At 41.8% G+C, this 24,242-nt stretch overlaps 1 long non-coding RNA gene across 2 annotated transcripts; it reads right to left on the reverse strand.

The window, feature by feature from the left end:
• Window positions 1-659: 659 nt before the first annotated feature.
• LOC142741017 (uncharacterized) lies at window positions 660-23,718 on the reverse strand. 2 transcript variants are annotated; one of them, XR_012880966.1, is made up of 3 exons: window positions 23,702-23,718; window positions 13,139-13,262; window positions 660-762 (listed from the first exon to the last, which is right to left on the reverse strand). It is a non-coding gene; the product is annotated as an uncharacterized LOC142741017 (long non-coding RNA). The 2 variants fall into 2 exon arrangements; XR_012880965.1 differs by having other exon boundaries at window positions 23,483-23,712.
• Window positions 23,719-24,242: the final 524 nt, after the last annotated feature.

The raw sequence follows: 24,242 nt of genomic DNA on the forward strand, positions 1-24,242 counted from the left end.
CTAACAGGAGGCATCGCACAATCATTCCACACCACTTGATCCGAATTTTGAGGTTTCATGTGGCTAAAAAAACATTGCTTTCAATCTGCCTTTTATATCCCTCCCACATGCCACAGATTGGAGCTAGGTGCTTGAAAATTTGATAATTTGCAGATCTTAGCGACATCCGCTACTTCCTCGATTTACATAACCTTACAGCTTGCCCTTCCTGGTGTTGCAATTTCAATGTTGTGGAGTATATAATAAATGTATCTCTCACTATAATTCTTCCACGTTATCATACTTGCACATTTGCTCATCATTATCTCGTTTGTATATCAGAAATCTATAGGGGCCGATCTAGGTTTCATGTTTTCTTTAGCCATAGATAGATATCATATTTACCATACATTTAAAGACTTTGTTGATAACTGGTTGCCTTTAAGAATACATTTGCACTATGACAGTGATTTTGATGCATTTTAGCACTTCTACAGCACTGACAACACTTGATATGTTATCCTTCTAGAGATACTGATGTGCTCCTCCTAGAAAAATAACATACTTAAATAATGACTGATTTGAGTGGGAACGGTTTCATAAATAAAAGTGTTTTCTTTGGAAACATGATCAATTTTATTTAATTAACTAATTAGCTTGCCTTGCTTTAACAAATGTCGCATTGAATTAGCATGTGTACTCAAATTAATTGCGTTTACGTCCTCAAGTGATTTTGTAATTTCAGTGGAGTAAAACATTGAACTGACTTGAAATGTAAAATGCCTGCGAAAAAAAGGAAAAGAAAAAAAAAGAAAATCAGCTATCAATATGCAAAATGCAACAGAAATCATCAGTGTAATTAAGATAAAATACTTAGGAAAGTCATAAATTATCATCAGCATGTCTGTGTGAATGAGCAGTAAAATATAAATTTAACCCGTTGGTACAAGAGGGGAAAAGGTTATGTATTGTAAATCTGTGAGCGCTGCTCATGCCGCGAGCCACAAGAGATCAAAATATTTTCATCTTGCTTTTCCTTTCTGGAGAAATGACGGCAGGAGTTTGACTGATTAAAAAGAAATCACAAAGGAGAGAATTTCCATCTCTGTGCACCTGTCAGAATACACAATTCTTGCTTTTATTTCCTCCTATTTCTATATTTTTTATTCTATTGTAGGATACAAAACTTCAGATGTAATACGTGTAATGTTTATCATCGATGCCCTCAACCTACTTCATTCTGTTTATGGTCTAATCGCCACAGATTAAATAGGAAAAATACATAGCTGCTAGCGAAAGCACTGTCTCAATTTAAGACTAGATCATAAACTGAAAATAGTCCATCAATGTATAATCACATGATTTGAAGTAAATATACGTCTATGTTTCATAGAAACATATAAGAAAATAGTATCATGGGGCATCGGGTGCTGTGCTCCCCACCATTTGTTAAATGGAAAGTGCTACTGCACTAAGTACACTTACTAAACATGTTACAAGCTCTCCAATGTCTATCAGTGGACATTAATCTGCATAGGGACCCTAAAGGCCACGTTCAGACATGGTGGATTTGTTGCAAAAATGTAGAGTATAATACATGTTAACGAATTTCAAAACCACATTCATATTCTGTATAGTGGATTTTTTCCACTGTGGATTTCAAAACCTTTTATGGCCTAATAGGGCATGCCTATTATCTCCAGCAAATTCGCAGAAAATGATTCACATGAGCGTATTTTCCGTCCATGTTACGAACGTTAAAACAACAGCCGCCACACGGACCTATGTAATTCAATGGGGCTATTCAGACATGTGTGTGTCCGCTTCGTGAAACTCACTTACTGTCCCATTTTTGTGCGTTTTTTGCGCACTACACAGCCCTTTAAAGTCAATGGGTACATGAAAACAACGGACGGCACGCGGACGTCATCCGTGTGCTGTCCGTGTTATTCACACACCAGTAGCTAATGAAATGATGAGGGAAAAGGAAACTACCTCCTCCAGTTTTTTTTGCCGACGTAAAAAACCCATGACATACGGATGACATATGTGCATAGAAAATGCAGATGTAGACTAAGTACACGGATGCCACACGGTACTGCAACGCAAGAAAATGCTGCGTTTTTTATGCGCGCAAAACGGAAACGCTTGTGTGAATCTAGCCTAAAAGGGGCTGTGCGGTTAGAGTATTTTTCTGAGATATATTCAGATTTTTCTATGGATTTTTCTATGGATTTTGATGTGGATTTATCCAGTGTAATACACTGGGTAAAATCTTTCAAGCCTTCCAGAATTTTGGAACAGGTAGGGCTAGATGTAAATGATGTTAACTTCCTTTACTTGCATTTAATTTACTATAGCAGTACCAACAACCTGCACAAAATTCAATCCATCAGTTCAATTCACAGGGAAAAATACCTAGAAATTGTGGTGTTTTGGTTGTCAATTTTTTTTATTATGGGTTAAATGTGATTTCAAGTCCAAAGAAACTGATGGCCTATCCTCAGGATAGGCCATCAATACCTGATCGGTGGGGGTCTGACTCCTGGCACCACTACCAATCTGCTGTTTTGAAGGGGCCGCATTGCTCATATGAGCGCTACTTCCCTGTCATTTCAAACTGCTCATACTGAGGATATGCCATCGATTTCCTCCGCAAAAAAGCGCAGGCAGGTCAAAATCCACCTCAAAATTCCTGAAGGAATTCTGAGGCAGATATTTTCTGCCTGCAAAAACTCTGTGTGAACAGGACATAAGGCTACATTCACACAAGCGTGACAGATTTAGGCGTGTAAAAAAAACGCGTGTAAAATCTGTCTTTTTTGTATCAGTGTGCTTTGCGAGTGGCATGTGTTTTTCACGCACTTGCAAGCACTTTTTTTTTCAATGTAATTGATGCGTAAAACACGAACAGAACCAATATAGGACATGCCGTGAGTTTCATGCAACAGACACTCGCTGCGTGAAAGCTCACACATGCGTGAATAGATCCATTGAAACCAATGGGGCCGTATGCTATGCGTTGTTTCAACGCACAGCACATAGACGAGATTCACGCTCGTGTGAATGAGCCCTTAGGCTTTATTTACTTGGATGTGAACATTGCGTATTTTATGCAAAAAAAAAAGGAAACTTTTCTGAATCCTTTACTTTGAAAGTTGTGCAACTGAAGCATGCAAGAATATATTTTAGGTCATCATTGCTTTAAAGAGGCTCTGTCACCAGATTATAAGTGCCCTATCTCCTACATAATCTGATCGGCGCTGGAATGTAGATAACAGCAGTGGTTTTTATTTTGAAAAACGATCATTTTTGAGCAAGTTATGAGCAATTTTAGATTTAGTTTCTTAATGCCCAACTGGGCGTGTTTTTACTTTTGACCAAGTGGGTGTTGTAAAGAAGTGTATGAGGCTGACCAATCAGTGACCAATCAGTGTCCTACACTTCTCATTGTTCCAGCCCAGCTTCTTTCACAGCACAATCACACTGTGCTGTGGATCATGCTGGGCTGGAGCAATGAGAAGTGAATGACGCTGATTGGTCACTGATTGGTCAGCCTCATACACTTCTTTACAACACCCACTTGGTCAAAAGTAAAAACACGCCCAGTTGGGCATTAAGAAACTAAATCTAAAATTGCTCATAACTTGCTAAAAAATGATCGTTTTTCAAAATAAAAACCACTGCTGTTATCTACATTCCAGCGCCGATCAGATTATGTAGGAGATAGAGCACTTATAATGTGGTGACAGAGCCTCTTTAAAACAGCAGCCCAGTTCTGATTCCAAGGTTAAAATTGGCAAATCATTCTATAACGTAGCTCATGATCCTAGCAGAGAGAGAAGCCCCACAGCGGGCAACTTGCTATTATAATAGTTCTAGCCCCAGTGCCCAAAAATTCTATTATATATATAAGTGAAAAACCACTCAGCTGTAACTTTGTCTACCTGTTCAGACTAGCACTAGAAGAAGAAATGTTGAGAAACAATGTAAACGGTTCAGAAGTGGCAGAATGTGTGGTTTGGGCGCCCATCCGGGGCCAGATGCTCCTAGGAAGCCCATGGCCACACAGAGATTTAAAGTACATTGCGGTTTTGTCCAGAACCTGCAAAAGGACCTGCAAACATAAGGTCACATGACTATATTTGTGCAGATAAAGAAGAAATGGAGACAGCACTACCAAATTTTCAAAGTGAAGATCCTTTTATTCCACGGTGCAACGTTTCAGCTCAATACGAGCCTTTCTCAAGCATAATAATGTGACATACAAAACGCATATATATGCAATACAGGGTCATCAAACCAATTACATACGTATAATAAACTTGTGCAAGAATGCTACAACAGGTATACAAAATTTTCATATCAATAGGATCCCCTGTGAATGTGCTAATACATAAATAGAAAAATAAATAAAAACATTACATATACATAGTATAAATCGTGCATTCACTGTAATAAGGCCAATCAATCAGATGGGCTACATGTGTATAATGACATGTGATAGTGTAAGAAAACAGGTGTATAAAATAAAGTTAAAAACATCTTACCCTCATTGGATCGGCTGATAGCGTTGTACACTTCCTTACTACATGGAAACTAAGCATTGCGTAATCCTAGCACCTGTGTGTATGAGTCATCGCATGATACGTCATTATACGCATGCGCATTGTCTACCAGAGGCGCTAGTCGCCATATTGAAAAAGGGCTATACACCCATAGATGTTTCTCATGAATGACGTCGGATCCTGTCTGTCTCAACTATGAGTCATTAGACATATCGTAGATTCACATCTGCGCAATGCCCATAAAGGATCGTCGGACCCATTTTGAAAAAGGGCAACATCACTCCATATGTTGCCCATACATCCCATCCACTGTAAAGTCAAATTGATCAAATATAAAACGATGTGAACTATGTATACTATCTCTGTAGACTGAGATTAAATGTCTCAGACCAATAATCCCTATACTTCATCTATTTAGAAGCGCATATGCGTATATATAGAGCACATAATATACAGAGATTTACACATCGTCTTAGATATACTGTGGACGGAAGACATGACTAATGTATATGAGAAAACTTGGGTCCGACGATCCTTTATGGGCATTGCGCAGATGTGAATCTACGATATGTCTAATGACTCATAGTTGAGACAGACAGGATCCGACGTCATTCATGAGAAACATCTATGGGTGTATAGCCCTTTTTCAATATGGCGACTAGCGCCTCTGGTAGACAATGCGCATGCGTATAATGACGTATCATGCGATGACTCATACACACAGGTGCTAGGATTACGCAATGCTTAGTTTCCATGTAGTAAGGAAGTGTACAACGCTATCAGCCGATCCAATGAGGGTAAGATGTTTTTAACTTTATTTTATACACCTGTTTTCTTACACTATCACATGTCATTATACACATGTAGCCCATCTGATTGATTGGCCTTATTACAGTGAATGCACGATTTATACTATGTATATGTAATGTTTTTATTTATTTTTCTATTTATGTATTAGCACATTCACAGGGGATCCTATTGATATGAAAATTTTGTATACCTGTTGTAGCATTCTTGCACAAGTTTATTATATGTATGTAATTGGTTTGATGACCCTGTATTGCATATATATGCGTTTTGTATGTCACATTATTATGCTTGAGAAAGGCTCGTATTGAGCTGAAACGTTGCACCGTGGAATAAAAGGATCTTCACTTTGAAAATTTGGTAGTGCTGTCTCCATTTCTTCTTTATCTTGACTGAGGGGTTACTCGGACTGTGACCCAGGAGACGTGCACCCTCTTGAAATATTTATCCTGTGCTGCTGATCTATACATATCTATTGCTGAGTCCCAAAAGCGTGCACGGATACTCATTTGTAAAGATCCTGACGGTTACATGGAACCTCAATCCACTTTATTTTCCTACTCTGAGGAGGATGTGAGTAGAATTTTACGGGGATTACCGGGAGAGGTGTCGTTTCTCAGTGTACCGGCTGTGGAGAGCATTAAAAGGAAATGGGAGAATGAGTCCAAAAAGGCCATTACAGTGGAATTGCATTTGATTACCCTGGGCGAGTATTGCAAAGTTAATCGCATACCCCGTGGTATGCGTTCACACCTGGCACCTAATTTGTTTTCCAATAATGCGGATTTCTGTCAAAGATCAATACAGATCGCAAATAAATATTCACGAGATATAATGTTGCTGAATATTGAATTTCTCCAAAAAGAGTTATGTGAGATCAGGATGCGGATGCAAGGTGTGGATGATACACTCAAAACTCTCCTGTCTGAAGATGATTTGAAGAATTTCAAGTTACGTATAGTGGAATCAATGCAGAAATTTCGCCTAAATGGTGAGAACGCCAAACGCCAGAAATGGCATCGAGACATCGAGGATTATGAATCCGGGAAGATCTATAATTGGCAACGAGACCCTACCATCAATAGGGGTAATACTAACACCAATTATATGAAAAGAAGAAAACGCTTTCCCAACACGTCCGATACTGATGATATTGAAACATCTACTGGTTTTTTAGGTGTCAATCTGGATATCGACGTCCGAGAAGAGGGGGACACAAGCACAGAAGGTGGCACAAGGACCCGAGCCTTCAGAGCAAAGAGGGACCGTCAATTTGTCAACAAGGAATACAAAGTCAACAAAAATCCATAGAAAATCTTGTGGTAAATATATCATCACGTGACTTATCTAATGTGGAGATTTCAGCCCTGAATAAGGGATCATCGTTTAGTCCTACTTCTAGTGTGGATTGGTTCCAATTGGAATTGGATCTTTTCGATTTTTTTCGTAAAATAAAATTCAAGGTATTGTTTGCCGGTAAAAATGTTGACACTAGATCTGTACATCATACTGAAGTCACACTAAGAGAGATTGGGCTACATAAAAAAAGTGTACATCAACCCTTTATTAATGAACCTGCAATCGATACATTTATTGATATTGTGAAAAATCGTATTCGTATTTTAAGAGAGAGTGACAATGGTAGATTCGTAGGTCCTCCTAATTTGACGAGGGATGAAATGGTGGCGGTCGATGGCCTTTCTCGTGATGTGTCCCTGACCATCAAGCCCGCGGATAAGGGTGGTGCCTTGGTGGTCATGGACACATCGCGCTATTTGCCTGAATTAGCCAGACAATTGTCGGATATTAATGTTTATGAGCCACTTCCTGGAGATCCTAAATTTAGAATCAAAAATACCATTGATACTATATTGGTTGAGGCACATAATGCGGGTATCATTGATGGTGACCTGTTGGATTTTATGACGGTGCGGCATCCGGTGGTTCCTGTGCTGTACTGTCTTCCAAAAATCCACAAGGCATTGGTTGACCCTCCGGGCAGACCGATCATATCGGGTTGCGGTTCCATTTTTTCACCGATAGCCATTTTTTTAGACAAAATGTTACGTGATTTTGCCATTAATGCCAAATCATATATTCAGGACACCACTGACTTTTTGATTAAATTGAATGAGGTTGAATTGACGGGGGACTGCACACTTGTATCATTCGATGTGTGCAGCCTCTATACCTCAATCAACCACACGAGAGGCCTACATACTGTATCTGAAGCGTTACAACAGTCTAATTATACCCATGAATGTATTAACCTTCTTATGTGTCTTTTGGAAATTGTCCTCACAGAAAATTACTTCTTATTTGGTGACTCCTTCTATGCACAGAGGAGGGGTACGGCCATGGGATCTAACGTGGCTCCCACATACGCAAATATGTTTATGACAGCTTTAGAGGAAGGCGCCGTCTATGTCTCTCCCCACTTCACCAAGGTTTTGAGGTGGTGGAGATATATAGACGACGTCTTCGTCATCTGGACAGGCACCCAAGTGGAGTTGGAATGTTTCTTTAGTTTTTTGAATAATATAGATGATGATATTAAATTCACTATGGATTCTTCAACAACATCTCTAAATTTTCTTGATACTAGAGTGTATATTCAGGAACATAAACTTACCACAGATTTGTATAGTAAACCTACAGATCGTAACAATTTATTGAGGTTTGAAAGTTGCCACCCCCATCCTATGATCGCATCTCTTCCCTACAGCCAGATGTTGAGGGTGAAAAGGATTGTGCAGGACCCTTCAACTCTCGACGTCAGGTTGAGCGATATGTCTCAGAAATTCAGGAATCGGGGGTATCCTAAAAAACTATTGGACAATAAAAAATCTAAAGTGGAGGGGATTTCGAGATGTGATCTTCTGCAAAATCGCAAACAATCGCCCTCCAATAGACTAACATTGGTGTCTACATACTCTCATAAGAGCAATGATATTGCCAACATCATTAAAAAAGAATGGGGGATACTTAGGAGTTCTTTTGATAAAATTCCAGAATTTGAGGTCCCACCACGCATAGCTTATCGCAGGACCAAAAATTTGAGAGATCGTTTAGTACATGCTGATGTGGGCTCTTTGACTAAGAATTATCAGTCTTTATTAGCCCCCCAAAAATTTGGTTGTTTCCCGTGTCTGGGTTGTAATAATTGTAGGAATATGGTTAGGAGCGAGGTGTTCACCCATCCTATTAAAGGCTCTACCTACAAAATTAAATATCACCTCACATGTAAATCGGACCATGTAATATATATTATTCAATGTCCTTGCAAATTATTGTATGTAGGTGAAACCTCTCTTGATTGTAGGAAGCGTATAAACAATCATAAGTCCACCATTCGTACCAAGAAAATTGACCTACCATTACCCAAACATTTTGTGGAAAATAACCATGGTGAGAATGACTTTAAGTTATATATTGTCGATCATGTACCGCGCCATAGACGAGGTGGAGATAGGATCTCCAAACTGAAAAGATTGGAGTTGGAATGGATTTTTAAATTAGACACCTTATCCCCTAGAGGTCTTAATATAGACTTCAAAATCTTTCCGAGTTTCTCTAGATAATCCAGTGGTACATTCTGATCTGAACATCTGCCCGTGCATTTATCATCTTCCCCTTGTTCCTCCCCCTCCTCTGTGCATTAGGAGAATAGGAAATAATTTGACTACATTTATATTATAATTATATTCTGTATGCTATTTACAATATTTAGGTCTGATATATATTATCAATGTCCTATAAACTACTTTATATATTTTTCTCCTTTTTCTTTTTATCTTAGATATTATTCTCAAGATTTTCCTCAAGGATCGGTTGAGGCTGTGTATCTGCACTACCCTTATACCTGAATATATGCATCTTATTTTTTGAAAAGTTTTCTCATATACATTAGTCATGTCTTCCATCCACAGTATCTCTAAGACGATGTGTAAATCTCTGTATATTATGTGCTCTATATATACGCATATGCGCTTCTAAATAGATGAAGTATAGGGATTATTGGTCTGAGACATTTAATCTCAGTCTACAGAGATAGTATACATAGTTCACATCGTTTTATATTTGATCAATTTGACTTTATAGTGGATGGGATGTATGGGCAACATATGGAGTGATGTTGCCCTTTTTCAAAATGGGTCCGACGATCCTTTATGGGCATTGCGCAGATGTGAATCTACGATATGTCTAATGACTCATAGTTGAGACAGACAGGATCCGACGTCATTCATGAGAAACATCTATGGGTGTATAGCCCTTTTTCAATATGGCGACTAGCGCCTCTGGTAGACAATGCGCATGCGTATAATGACGTATCATGCGATGACTCATACACACAGGTGCTAGGATTACGCAATGCTTAGTTTCCATGTAGTAAGGAAGTGTACAACGCTATCAGCCGATCCAATGAGGGTAAGATGTTTTTAACTTTATTTTATACACCTGTTTTCTTACACTATCACATGTCATTATACACATGTAGCCCATATGATTGATTGGCCTTATTACAGTGAATGCACGATTTATACTATGTATATGTAATGTTTTTATTTATTTTTCTATTTATGTATTAGCACATTCACAGGGGATCCTATTGATATGAAAATTTTGTATACCTGTTGTAGCATTCTTGCACAAGTTTATTATATGTATGTAATTGGTTTGATGACCCTGTATTGCATATATATGCGTTTTGTATGTCACATTATTATGCTTGAGAAAGGCTCGTATTGAGCTGAAACGTTGCACCGTGGAATAAAAGGATCTTCACTTTGAAAATTTGGTAGTGCTGTCTCCATTTCTTCTTTATCTTGACTGAGGGGTTACTCGGACTGTGACCCAGGAGACGTGCACCCTCTTGAAATATTTATCCTGTGCTGCTGATCTATACATAACTATATTTGTGCAGGTGCTGAAGCCAGAATGCAGAGCAGCAAGGTTCCACAGGAGGAGAGTGAGCTGCTGTGTAACTGTATGGGGTCTAGTCTGAGGTAAGTATTAGTTTAGGGGGTCTGTTGTGGGGTCTGTATTAGTTTAGGGGTTCTGCTCTAGAGTCTGTATTTAGGTAAGCTGGGGTGTGTATTAGTTTATATGTGTCTAGGGAATACATTTAGGGGGTCTGGTTTGGGGTCTGTCTTACTTTAGGGGTCTGGTTTGAGTCTGTATTTAGAGATTCAGGTCTTGGGTCTGTATTTAGTGGGTCTGGCATTTTAGTTTATTTAGGTGTCTGGTCTGGGTCTGTATTTAGAGGATCTGGTCTGGGGTCTATATTTGTTTAGGGGGTCTGTAATAGTTTAGGAAATTTGGGGCCTCTATTTATTCCTGGGTCTGCATTTATTCTAGGGTCTGTTGTCTGAATTAAGGGGTCTGGTATCTAAGTTTATTTAGGGGTCTGGTCTGGGGACGCCATTTATTTTTTGTTGCTATAGAGGCTGGGGATTGCTGCAAAAGCAAGGGGCCAAAAAACAGGAAACTCTGCGACCAAGAGAAGCCACGATGGCGGTCCAGACTGGATGGAGAAGAAATGGAAAGAGAACGTCTACAAGGAGAGAAGATGTCACCTGTGAGTTACTAAAATTACAGCGAAGCTATCGCCTCTCCTGATGTGTCTGTTATAGTAAATTCTTGTATTCCCCAAAAGTCTCTGTGTAGCCCAGGACTAATAGACAGCTGAATGCTACCATTCACCTTGTCAAAGGATATATTGCTACACAGTATGATACTGTCAACGGTGATTAGATACGGTCAGTATGTAGGGACAAAGCCTTTTGACAAGTGGAACGGTAAGACTTAGTTGTCAATACTAGCACAGAAAGGTGGAGTTGACAATAGACACAGAATATCAGGGCAGTGGTGGGGAAGAAGGGGGTATAAATACAACTATATCCTTGACTTAAAATAAAATTTATAATCGTGGTAGAGTTACCTTCTCTATCACAGCCTATATTAATTTATATATTAGATAAAACTTAATGCAATATATTTATTTGTACACTGATCTAATTCTCTTAATTCAAAAGTATTAATCTAATGTGATTATTCGGGATGTATAGATATGTGTATTAGCATGATAAGTTAGTTTAAATATTGTTATCTTGAGAAATGTCTCCCTTCGTCTCTACGTGTGTATGGAGTAGTACTATCTACTCATATCGGACACTATATAAGTTGTGCATACCTGGAGGGCTATGACGGCCCTGAGGAAGTCCCGGAGGGGATGAAATGCGTTAGCCAATCGAATCTTCTTTTGACGAGTGCATGTTTGACGTCACACGCCGTGTACCTGCTCTGGAGCTGACTCCATGCTGGGACATGGTAATTCGACCCTGCACCACGCCTGAAAGCGCTGATGTGCAAAGGCATACAGATCCAGATCAAGCCGTGAGGTTTATGAAGTTTTGAAGAATGCAATTGGGACCTATCTTGCATCCCAAATTTTGAGGTATGGATTGATGTATACCCAGCCACATGGCTTGAATTGGATCATGCTGGTATTGTTTGGGGAGCTAAATACGCCTTTCTCCCATACCATATGAAGGGAACTTTACGTTATCAACCTTTCAAGGGATTTCAATGCCTTTTCATCCTGGCGTATTCCTACAAGTTCCTCTTACCATCACTTATGAATGATTATCCAGCTGATTTAGTAACCAGTTTAACATTTTTACTGATGGGGTCCTTTGATTATGTCTAGAAATAGATAAGGACTTTTTGGATCCATGTGCATACATTATCTTAATATTATATTTGAACTGTATTTATTGTATGTCATAGACCCTTGTATTTTGGAGTTATTTATTCAGCTAATGAAAATTGTCATATATTTTTAATTAATAAATATATTTTGTAATTACTTTGATACTAACTGTGCTACCTAGAGTGTGCTGGTTTTGTCCATTGATCTTTTTGTTTTGTTTTGTAAAATTATCGTACCTTGGACGGCACCGTGCATAATTGTTTTTGCATTTTCTGGGTTAATTAATAGGATAATATCTTTCTTATTGTAAGAAGGGGGTAAGTTTGGGGAACAGGCCAGGGCCTATGGTCTACCTAATCCGCCACTTCGGTGCAGAGGTGTGGTGTCTGTCCTGTGGCACAGTTCTGTAGAATCAGACAGTATAACTAGCGTCTTCTGATATCAGAATATGCCGGTTGTAGAGATATTGCTTAGATATGCATCAATGGATAAAGTCCAATGATATGCATTGTGAAGAAATAAACTAGCTGTGAGAGCAGCATCTTTTAATCGGTGTCTTAGATGCACTTCCTTTAACGCTGTTAGACAATTTTCTTCTCTGACAGATGTATTTCATTATCTTGCATTAGTTGAAGAGAAAGTCCCCCTGGGTGTAGCATTAACATAAAGTGATGAACACAGGATATTCATTTAATGACTTTCCTTTTTTAGAAACTCATAAGTCCTACGTTTATAAAGAATTTTAACCCAGTACTGCCAAATTTTGCAGAAAGAACTTACTTCAGTATGAGAAATGATGTCACACAAATAAGTAAATGGTACATAGTGTAAGATAAATTATCGTTCAGAATCTATTTGTGTCTCAAGGACACATATAGCTAATAAATAGAGCACAACTCTCACTATGTGAAAATGATAAATAGGTTTGATATGAAGTATTGAGGCTATTGAAGGCCAAAGGCTACCATACACAATAAGATCTATACAAACATTCATACCAATAAGCTAGGAGTCTGTGACAATTAAATCAAATATGTTGAAAAGGTTACTCTTTCTAGAGCTTGTACAGTACCATGTAAAATGTAATCGGTCCAATAACTTCCATTGGCTCACACGGTAGCAGGTATAGCAGCAGTTATTGGGCCCAGCAAGGGGGTCTACTCCCACTCCCACAGGTGAGGTGGAGTTAGTGATTCCTGTAGATGTAGAAGGGAAGTAGAAAATTGAGGTTAAAAGAGGCAGTAGAAAATTAAAAGTAGGTCACTGAGAAAACAAAAGTGGAGACCAAATTATCACAACATTTTCATGTCCTGAACTCACTTGCTGCTGAAGGTGGTCATGGTTGATGGGGGCCCCTTTCTCATTGGTATGGGGCCCCATGGTTACTTGTTACACCCCTACAGGGCTCAAATACATTTAGGATATTGGCTAGCTACAGACGCTGTAGCCAGATAGGGCCAGGGCTTAATAGCGTTTTTCTATCAATAAGTGAAATCATCATTTAAAAACAGTATTTTTCGTTTACTTGGGTTATATTTGTGTAATGGCAGGAAGGAGGTGAAGGGAACAAGTGAGCCCTAATCTACCCACCGCCCTGTCCCTGCCTACTTGCAACGACCCGCCCTAGGCGACGGGGTACAACTTGGCGGCGGTCCCTACGCTGTCTAAGTGCAAGGGAGTACAAACAGGGAACACACAAGGGAAGGGGCAGTAGGCCACGGAACGCCGCGAGGAAACGGAGCGGTGAATGAGCCAGTCAGGATCAGGATGTAGTGGAGTATACCAACGAGAGCACGGAGCAGGAAGCAAGCCAGGGGCAAAGCGAAGCAGGATAAGCGGAACTGAAGCTAGGCAGAAGCACGGCAGAAGCAGGCTGGAGCAAGGCAGCAGTGGGGCCAGGAATCCAAGAAGAATAACAAGCACTGAGGAAGAGAACACGGCAGGTATAAATGGACAGGGGGCGGAGCTAACTCCGACTGACCAGGCCGCGATAGGCTCTCCCACTCCTGAGCCTGCCACCCTGGTTGGTGGGAGCCGGTGTCAGTCTAAGAGGTCTGGCCTCAGGTGTCGACTGATTAATCCCGGGAGTATACACAGACGTAGTACCTGGCAGATCCTTTACAGTACTCCCCCTTTTATGAGGGGCCACCGGACCCTTACTAAGAGGACCCGGTTTAGTGGGGAAGAGAAGGTGGAACCTCCTGATCAATACCCCAGCGTGAACATCTCGAGCAGGTACCCAAGTCCTCTCCTCCGGCCCGTATCCTCTCCAATGGACCAGGTACTGGAGGGAACCCTGGATCATCCTACTATCCATAATCTTGGCCACCTCGAATTCCACCCCCTCAGGGGTGAGAACGGGAACAGGAGGTTTCCTCGAGGGGGACCAGGACGGGGAGCATCGTTTAAGGAGGGAGGCATGGAAGACGTCATGTATGCGAAAGGATGGGGGCAGCTCCAGACGGAAGGATACAAGGTTGAGGACTTCAATGACCTTATAAGGTCCAATAAATCGGGGTGCAAACTTCCTGGACGGGACCTTAAGGCGCAAGTTCCTGGACGACAACCAGACCAGATCCCCGACGACAAACCGGGGGTTAGCAGAACGTCTACTATCAGCCTGAATCTTTTGTACGCTCTGGGACGCCTCTAGGTTCTTCTGAACCTGGGCCCAGACTGTGCACAGTTCCCGATGAACGTCCTCTACCTCGGGATTATTGGAACAACCAGGAGAAACGGAGGAGAACCTTGGGTTAAACCCGAAATTACAGAAAAATGGGGAGACCCCTGACGAGTTACTGACCCGGTTATTCAGGGAAAATTCGGCGAGGGGAAGGAATGAGACCCAATCAAATTGACAGTCAGAGATGAAACACCTTAAATATTGTTCCAGGGATTGGTTAGTCCTTTCCGTTTGGCCATTAGTTTCGGGATGGAAGGCGGAGAGAAGGACAGATCAATCTCCAACTTTTTACAAAAAGCTCTCCAAAATAAGGAAACAAATTGTACCCCTCTGTCAGAAACGATATTGACTGGGGCCCCATGGAGACGCAGAATGTGTTTAACAAACAAAGAAGCTAACGTCTTGGCGTTAGGTAGTTTCTTAAGGGGCACAAAGTGGCACATCTTGCTGAAGCGGTCTACTACCACCCACACCACCGACTTGCCCTGAGATGGAGGCAAATCGGTGATAAAATCCATGGAGATATGGGTCCAAGGTCTCTGGGGAATGGGCAAGGAACGTAGTAAGCCCGCAGGTCGGGACCTAGGGGTCTTGGACCTAGCACAAACCTCACAAGCGGCGACGTAAGCCCTAACGTCTTTAGGCAACCCAGGCCACCAATAGTTTCTGGTAATGAGGTGTTTGGTACCCAAGATGCCAGGATGACCAGATAGTGCGGAGTCATGGTTTTCCCTGAGTACCCTTAGCCGGTATTGCAGGGGGACAAACAGTATGTCCCCAGGGAGGTTCCCGGGAGCTGAACCTTGATCAGAAGCTAAATCAGAATCAGTGGCAGAAACGATTATACCAGGGGGTAAAATACAAGCAGGATCCTTCTCAGGAGGAGGATTGGCCATGAAACTACGTGACAGTGCATCAGCCTTAATATTTTTGAACCCAGCCCTATAGGTAACCAAGAAATTAAATCTGGTAAAGAATAGTGCCCAACGAGCTTGTCTAGGATTAAGCCTCCGGGCAGATTCTAGGAAAACCAGATTCTTGTGGTCAGTAAGGACCGTTACCTGGTGTCTGGCCCCCTCCAGGAAGTGACGCCACTCTTCAAAAGCCCATTTAATGGCTAAAAGTTCGAGGTTGCCAATATCATAGTTACTCTCCGTGGGCGAAAACTTCCTAGAGAAGTAAGCACAGGGGCGGAGATGGGTGAGGGAGCTGGTACCCTGGGACAAGACGGCCCCCACTCCCACCTCGGATGCGTCAACCTCCACAATAAATGGCTCCCATTGGTTGGGCTGAACCAGCAAGGGGGCCGAGTTAATGCACTTCTTGAGGGTCTCAAAAGCCTGGACGGCCTCAGGGGGCCAATGGAGGATATCAGCACCCTTGCGAGTAAGGTCCATAAGAGGCTTAGCGACGACCGAGAAGTTGGCAATAAATCTCCTGTAATAGTTAGCGAACCCCAAAAAACACTGTAGCGCCTTCAGGGAGGCAGGTTGGACCCATTCCGCCACAGCCTGAACCTTGGCAGGGTCCATGCGGAATTCATGAGGAGTGAGGATTTGACCTAAAAATGGTATATCCTGTACCCCAAACACACATTTTTCGGTCTTCGCAAACAGATTATTTTCCCGGAGGACCTGGAGGACCTTCCTGACATGCTCCACGTGGGAGGACCAGTCCTTGGAAAACACCAGTATGTCATCAAGGTACACTACAAGAAAATTACCCAGGTAATCTCTCAGAATTTCATTAATAAAATTCTGGAAGACGGCAGGGGCATTACACAACCCGAAGGGAATGACCAGGTATTCGAAATGACCTTCGGGTGTGTTGAACGCAGTCTTCCACTCATCCCCCTCTTTGATGCGGATAAGGTTATATGCCCCCCGTAGATCGAACTTAGAAAACCATTGGGCCCCCTGAACCTGATTAAAAAGATCCGGAATCAAAGGAAGGGGATACTGGTTCCTTACGGTGACCTTATTCAGGTTCCGATAATCAATGCACGGCCTAAGACCACCATCCTTCTTCCCCACGAAGAAGAAGCCAGCACCTACAGGAGAAGTCGAGGGGCGAATGAAACCCTTGGCCAGGCATTCTTGGATATACTCCCTCATAGCTTCACGTTCAGGACATGAAAGATTAAATATCCTACCCTTAGGAAGCTTGGCACCAGGCACCAAATCGATGGCGCAATCGTAATCTCTATGAGGGGGCAACACCTCGGAGGCCTCCTTAGAAAACACATCAGCGAAGTCCTGAACAAACTCAGGAAGCGTGTTTACCTCCTCCCGGGGAGAAATAGAGTTAACCGAAAGACATGACATCAGGCATTCACTACCCCATTTGGTGAGATCCCCAGTATTCCAATCAAACGTGGGATTATGCAGCTGCAACCAGGGAAGACCTAATACCAGATCGGACGATAATCCCTGCATCACCAGTACAGAGCACTGCTCCAAATGCATGGAGCCAACAAGGAGTTCAAAAACAGGAGTATGCTGAGTAAAATAACCATTAGCAAGAGGAGTGGAGTCGATACCCACTACCGGGATAGGATAAGGCAAATCAATAAAAGGCATTTTTAGAGACATAGCAAATTCCACAGACATGATATTAGCAGATGAGCCAGAATCCACGAAGGCACTGCCAGTGGCAGACCGGCCAGCAAACGAGACCTGAAAGGGAAGCAAAATTTTATTGCGTTTCATATTAACGGGAAATACCTGTGCGCCCAAGTGACCTCCCCGATGATCACTTAGGCGCGGAAGTTTTCCGGCTGTTTATTCTTGCGCCTGGGACAGGTGTTCAGTAGATGCTTGTCGTCCCCACAATAGAAGCAGAGACCATTCTTCCTGCGAAACTCTCTACGTTGTCGAGGGGACATGGAGGCCCCGAGTTGCATAGGTACCTCCGAGTCCTCCGTGGAAGAGCGAGGAGACGGGACCTCGGGGGGAATCGCAGGGAAGTCAGAGGGGAAAACATTGAAACGTTCAAGCTGACGTTCCCTGAGACGTCGGTCAAGTCGTACTGCTAGGGCCATAACCTGGTCTAGGGAGTCAGAAGAGGGGTAGCTAACCAGCAGATCCTTCAGGGCATCCGATAATCCTAACCTAAACTGGCACCTTAGGGCCGGGTCGTTCCACCGAGAAGCTACGCACCACTTTCTAAAATCAGAACAGTATTCCTCAACAGGTCTCCTACCCTGACGTAAGGTCACCAGCTGACTCTCGGCTAAGGCAGTCCTGTCAGTCTCGTCGTAAATGAGTCCGAGGGCAGAGAAAAAACGATCAACGGAGGAAAGTTCAGGGGCGTCAGGAGCCAAGGAGAAGGCCCACTCTTGGGGCCCTTCCTGGAGTCGGGATATAATGATACCCACCCGCTGGTTCTCGGAACCTGAGGAGTGAGGTTTTAGGCGGAAATAAAGTCTGCAACTCTCCCGGAAGGAGAGAAAAGTCTTACGGTCCCCTGAGAACCGGTCAGGTAACTTGAGGTCGGGTTCTAGAGGTGAGGTGAGGGGTACTACTAAGGCAGCGTCAGCCTGGTTGACCCTCTGAGCCAGGGCCTGGACCTGTAGGGAGAGGCCCTGCATCTGCTGGGTCAGGGTCTCAAGGGGGTCCATGATAGCGTCAGCGTAGGAGAAATGGTAGACTAGGTATGGGCTTGTTATTATGTAATGGCAGGAAGGAGGTGAAGGGAACAAGTGAGCCCTAATCTACCCACCGCCCTGTCCCTGCCTACTTGCAACGACCCGCCCTAGGCGACAGGGTACAACTTGGCGGCGGTCCCTACGCTGTCTAAGTGCAAGGGAGTACAAACAGGGAACACGCAAGGGAAGGGGCAGTAGGCCACGGAACGCCGCGAGGAAACGGAGCGGTGAATGAGCCAGTCAGGATCAGGATGTAGTGGAGTATACCAACGAGAGCACGGAGCAGGAAGCAAGCCAGGGGCAAAGCGAAGCAGGATAAGCGGAACTGAAGCTAGGCAGAAGCACGGCAGAAGCAGGCAGGAGCAAGGCAGCAGTGGGGCCAGGAATCCAAGAAGAATAACAAGCACTGAGGAAGAGAACACGGCAGGTATAAATGGACAGGGGGCGGAGCTAACTCCGACTGACCAGGCCGCGATAGGCTCTCCCACTCCTGAGCCTGCCACCCTGGTTGGTGGGAGCCGGTGTCAGTCTAAGAGGTCTGGCCTCAGGTGTCGACTGATTAATCCCGGGAGTATACACAGACGTAGTACCTGGCAGATCCTTTACAATTTGTCTTATATTAAAAGCAGTTTGAGCATCTGAAACATTCAAGTGTGACAAATATTAAGAAAATAGAAGAAATTGGCAAATACTTTTTCAGAGCACCGCCTTGACAACTGGGCGGTCTTGACCATCCAGCGGTGTGACGCTAAGCCAGAGCATCTAAAGTTTACATGCTGTAGTGCTGCATTTGTGGGTGAATGTGTCTCAGAGCCAAGGAGGCTTGGCGTGGCTTGGCAGCATGGGTCTTTTTGGGCCTCTGGGTTGCTCCCTCTGCGGGAGCGGTGCTGTAGTGGCAGTCACTGCCATGCGGTGCTGCAAACAATAGAGTAGGGACCCACTATAAAGAGGCCGTTGTGAAGTGTCAAGTGGGCTTATACAACTTGCTCAACAAAGAACCTCATGTTCATGTTTATACATTTTTGCCTAACAGCTATAGATCAAAGTATATATTGTGGATGTAAAGTCCATGTCTTGTTCTACAGTACTGATATATTATGCAGTTTATACCCCTAATTTTTTTTTGTTTTTTATCTTGGTATCAGCACTCCACACATTTGATCCGGGTGATTAATTAGGGAATGACCTCATAATTGTTTCTGCTCTTGCTTGTGCTCTCAGTTGGCCACTGGGAGCGCATGGTAAAGTGAGCTTTTTCAATCTGTTCACATGTTGTGGTGCTGTGTGGTGGTTGCTGTAATGCTGCACTTGTGGGAGCACGTGGCTCAGAGGCAAGGAGGCTTGACGTAGCCTGGCAGCATGGGTGCCTTTGGGCTTCTGGGTTGCTCCCTCTGCGGGAGCCGTGTGTCAGTGGCCGCGATGCAGTGCTGCAACCAATAGAGTAGGGACTCACTATAAAGAGGTTGCCGTTAAGTGGCAAGTGAGCCTATGCAATTTGATCAAAATGTTAACAAAGAACCCCATGTTCACGTTTATACGTTTTTGCCTAGCAGCTATAGACCAAATTATATATTGTGGATGTGTAGTCCATGTCTTGTTCTACAGTACTGTGAAGTTCACACTCCGTTGACATCTGGGTGGTAGAGATAGCCCTGTTAGTTATGAATTTATTCATAAATTAGAATATCAGCGCACGAGATGAACTGGCTGATTGCGAAGGAAGGTATGGAGCCGGATTAACTTTTATGGGGACGTGACAGGTCCTCTTTAATGCTTTTCATAAGTTACCTTGGCAGCAGCTGCCTGGCACTGATTACTACTGTTATGTTTACTATGCACCACTATGACCCAAACCCTTTCAATTATTTTGTCCAGTGTTGTTTTATTTAACATGTAAGGGTATGTTCACACGCTTAACAAAAAACGGCTGAAAATACAGACCTGTTTTCAAGGGAAAACAGCCACTGATTTTTAGCCGTTTTTAAGTAACTAGCGTTTTTTGCAGCCGTTTTTGTAGCTGTTTTTCTATTGAGTCAATGAAAAATGGCTCCATAAAAGGCTCAAGAAGTGACATGCCCTTCTTTTTACAAGGCGTTCCCTGTGGGAACAGAACGCAGTTTTTCCCATTGAAATCAATGGGCAGCTGTTTGGAGGCATTCAGCCCCCGCATTTTTCGCCATTTTTCAGGGCGTATACGGCCCGAAAAATGGCTTAAAATAGCTTGTGTGAACATACCCTAATACTGAAGTATGTTTCCACTTTCTAAGTGCATAATAAAGGTGAAATGGAGTAAGGAATATGTCAGGCGAACACTTAAGAAATAAGAGTACATTTTGGACACTTGTGTCCAGGAAAGATCAGCAAATGTTTTCAGCACATGGTTTGTAGCACAATACAATGTTACAATTAAATAGTATCATTAGTGTAAAGATAGCAGAAAATATCTCAAACTATTTTTTTGTATGTATGAAGTATGTATTTCCCACTACAAACACAATTTATATACAAAGGGCGCAATGTAGATTTGACATAAAGAGGCTCTGTCACCACATTATAAGTGCCCTATCTCCTATATAATGAGATCAGCGCTGTAATGTAGATTACAGCAGTGTTTTTTATTAAGACAAACTATCTATTTTCACGTTATGACCTATTTTAGCTTTATGCTAATGACTTTCTTAATGCCCAACTGGGCGTGTTTTTACTTTTAACCATGTGGGAGTTGTAAAGAGGAGTGTATGATGCTGACCAATCAGCGTCATACACTTCTCTCCATTCATTTAATCAGCGCATAGTGATCTTACTAGATCAGTATGTGCAGTCACATACACACACATTAACGTTACTGAAGTGTCTTGACAGTGAATGCTTGAGAAAGGTCCTGCTGGACTGAAACGTTGCACGGGTGATTAAAAAGCTGACATATGTTGGAAGTGCTGTCTCCTCGTCTATTCTGTCTATTTGACAGTGAATAGACATTTCTTCCAGCCAGGACGGGATGTCTATTCCGAATCTCGACACTTCGGTAACGTTTGTGTGGGATTTAGAGCACAGCAAAGCGTAATCTCACTGTAAACTGCCATTTACAGCGTGATCTCGCGAGATGATGCTTGCTCTGCTGTAAGTACCACACAAACGTTACCGAAGTGTCGGGAATGTGAATAGACATCCCATCCTGGCTGGAAGGAATGTCTATTCACTCTCAAGACACTTCAGTAACGTTAATGTGTGTGTATGTGGCTGCGCATAGTCATCTAGTAAGATCACTATGCGCGGATTACATGAATGGAGAGAAGTGTATGACGCTGATTGGTCAGCGTCATACACTCCTCCTTACAATGCCCACATGGTAAAAAGTAAAAACACGCCCAGTTGGGCATTAAGAAAGTAATTAGCATAAAGCTAAAATCGCTCATAATGTGGTGAAAATAGATAGTTTTTCTAAATAAAAAACACTGCTATTATCTACATTACAGCGCCGATCAGATTATGTAGGAGATAGGCCACTTATAATGTGGTGACAGAGCCTCTTTAAGCAGTAAGAAAACAGGTGCATGACTGCATGTTTCCTAATAATATATATCACCAATAATATCTGGAATATCTATGAAAACTCTTGAGAAAACAATTCTCAAGCAATTCAAGTTCTTCTCCTCTAGCTTTCTAAGAAATGGTTCAAGCAATATGAAGTTATTGACAAGTTCACATAGTATACCAAAATCTCTTGGAGCGAAATAAAGAATGAAATCAAATAGAATCCATTAATAATATATTGAGTTATCTCAGCAAGGGATGTACATCTGAGCCATTCTCCCACAATTGTACGTCATAGTGAAAGCTTCTGAAATAAAACAGTTTTGCAAAAAACATGGAAATATTGTTTGTTCCTGAAGTAAACAATGTGAAGAATCAAAACATCACGCGCCAATTATTCCAATACCATGGTAAGCGGAAACGTATTTGCAATGCTGGAGTGCTTCATACTAGAAATACAGATGTAGGAAAGCAAATCTAGTAAAACGTGAATTCATTACATCATGGATATGATGGATCAGTTATGATCTGTTATGATACATTTGGCAGATTCTTCATGATCTGCTTTTCTTCCTCTTGGCGCATAACGGGGCTGTCAGGTTTCAGGTTTTGTAACTGGAAACAATAATACAGTATGCTACACTTTCCTGGCTGTAAAAGAGCAATGGAAATCTGACAGAGGAGAACTTAGGTTCATTTTACACTATGTTTTTTTCTCTACACCTTTTGAAAAAGTTTTCTACCCAAACACTTGGCTTGTGGCCATTTCATTTGTTCCAATACAGTGCTGTAAAAAGACAGAAGTACATGGATATTCCCACATTTTAAGAAAAAAAAAGCGTTGAAAAACAAGCTGTGAAAAAAGGCCTTCTGACATCTGTTTGGATCAGCTTGTTAGAGCGTTTTTTTCATTGTCGCATTCCGAGAGCCATAACTTTTTTATTTTTGCGTCTACGTAGCTGTATGAGAGCTTGTTTTTTGCATGATGAGTCTTATTTTTTAATATAAACATTTTGTGGTCCATATAGATTAATGAATAACTTTTATTTGATTTTTGGTGGAATGGAAAAACAGCAATTACGTATTTATTTTAGATTAACGCCCTTCTCCATGCGACATAAATAACATGTTACCTTTATTCTATGGGATGGTATGATTATGGTGATACCAAATATGTGTATTTTTTTATGTCTTTCTTTTGCATAATAGCAAATTTCACGGGAAAAAAATAGCTTTTATGTCAACGCTTTCCAAAAGCCATAATTTTTTTAACTATATGTCGGATTGTTGCGTGACAAGTCATATTTTTAATAGAACAATTTTGGCTTACATATAAATTATTATTAACTTTTATGATTTTTGTTGAGGGGTAGATGGAATGGGAAAAAAAAACAATTCCATCGTTGTTTTTTACACCGTTCACCGTGTAGTTTGAATAACGTATTAAGTTTATCTTGTTACATTCGTGTATCACGTTTGCAAAATAAAACCATTTTGCAGCGGGATGTTGGCTGTGTAGTACAGCCGGCACTCGCTACTGATGGTGTGCTTACAGCTTCTTTGCCTGCATCATCACTGCGATGTAACTGTACGTCGAGGTGCGGGAAGTTAGTCCTCTGTTCAAGATGGATCATCTAAGAGCCCAATCACATACAAGTAGGTACAATAAATTTCCTTTGCATTAAAAAACAACTTGCTTTTTGGGTACAATGGACCGTATTAACCTTCTGGCCCTAACTGAAGGCACATTTTTTTAAAACATTGCTTCATACAGGACTGTTGCCTTTAATAGACATTCAATGTTAATGGCAGACGATTTGCAGTTAAAAAGGCCACATCTAATTCCATTGAAAACAGTAATGAGATCAGTTGGGTCACCAGTATCCCTCCAACTGTTATATAAAAGACAGAGAGTACCAAGCCTGAGTACCGGATATAGTTGAAAGAATTCTTAAAAACTGATCATGTCTTAACTGAGACTGAGGCAAATTAATAGTACCCGAAGATTGACCGTTATCATATTTTGTAACAAAAACATACTGCAAAACTAAGCAAATGTAACCTATCCTTAGGCCCCTTTTACAACAAATTTTTTCTCCACGCAGTTGTTTTTCAACAAGGCTAGCAAAACGTATTTCTGTTGCAATGTATGCACTACTATGGCACTGTGCAAAAACAAGTTAAATAACCATAGCATAGGTTCATTTGTTTTTTTAAAAAAAAGGGTTTGGAGAAAGTGAAGAGTAAAAACAAAAAGTAAAAGGAGTCTAACAAAACATACCATCGAATTTATGTTATGTTCACACCTGTGTG

Source organism: Rhinoderma darwinii, chromosome 2, assembly GCF_050947455.1.
Source record: "Rhinoderma darwinii isolate aRhiDar2 chromosome 2, aRhiDar2.hap1, whole genome shotgun sequence".
Lineage (NCBI taxonomy): Eukaryota > Metazoa > Chordata > Amphibia > Anura > Rhinodermatidae > Rhinoderma > Rhinoderma darwinii.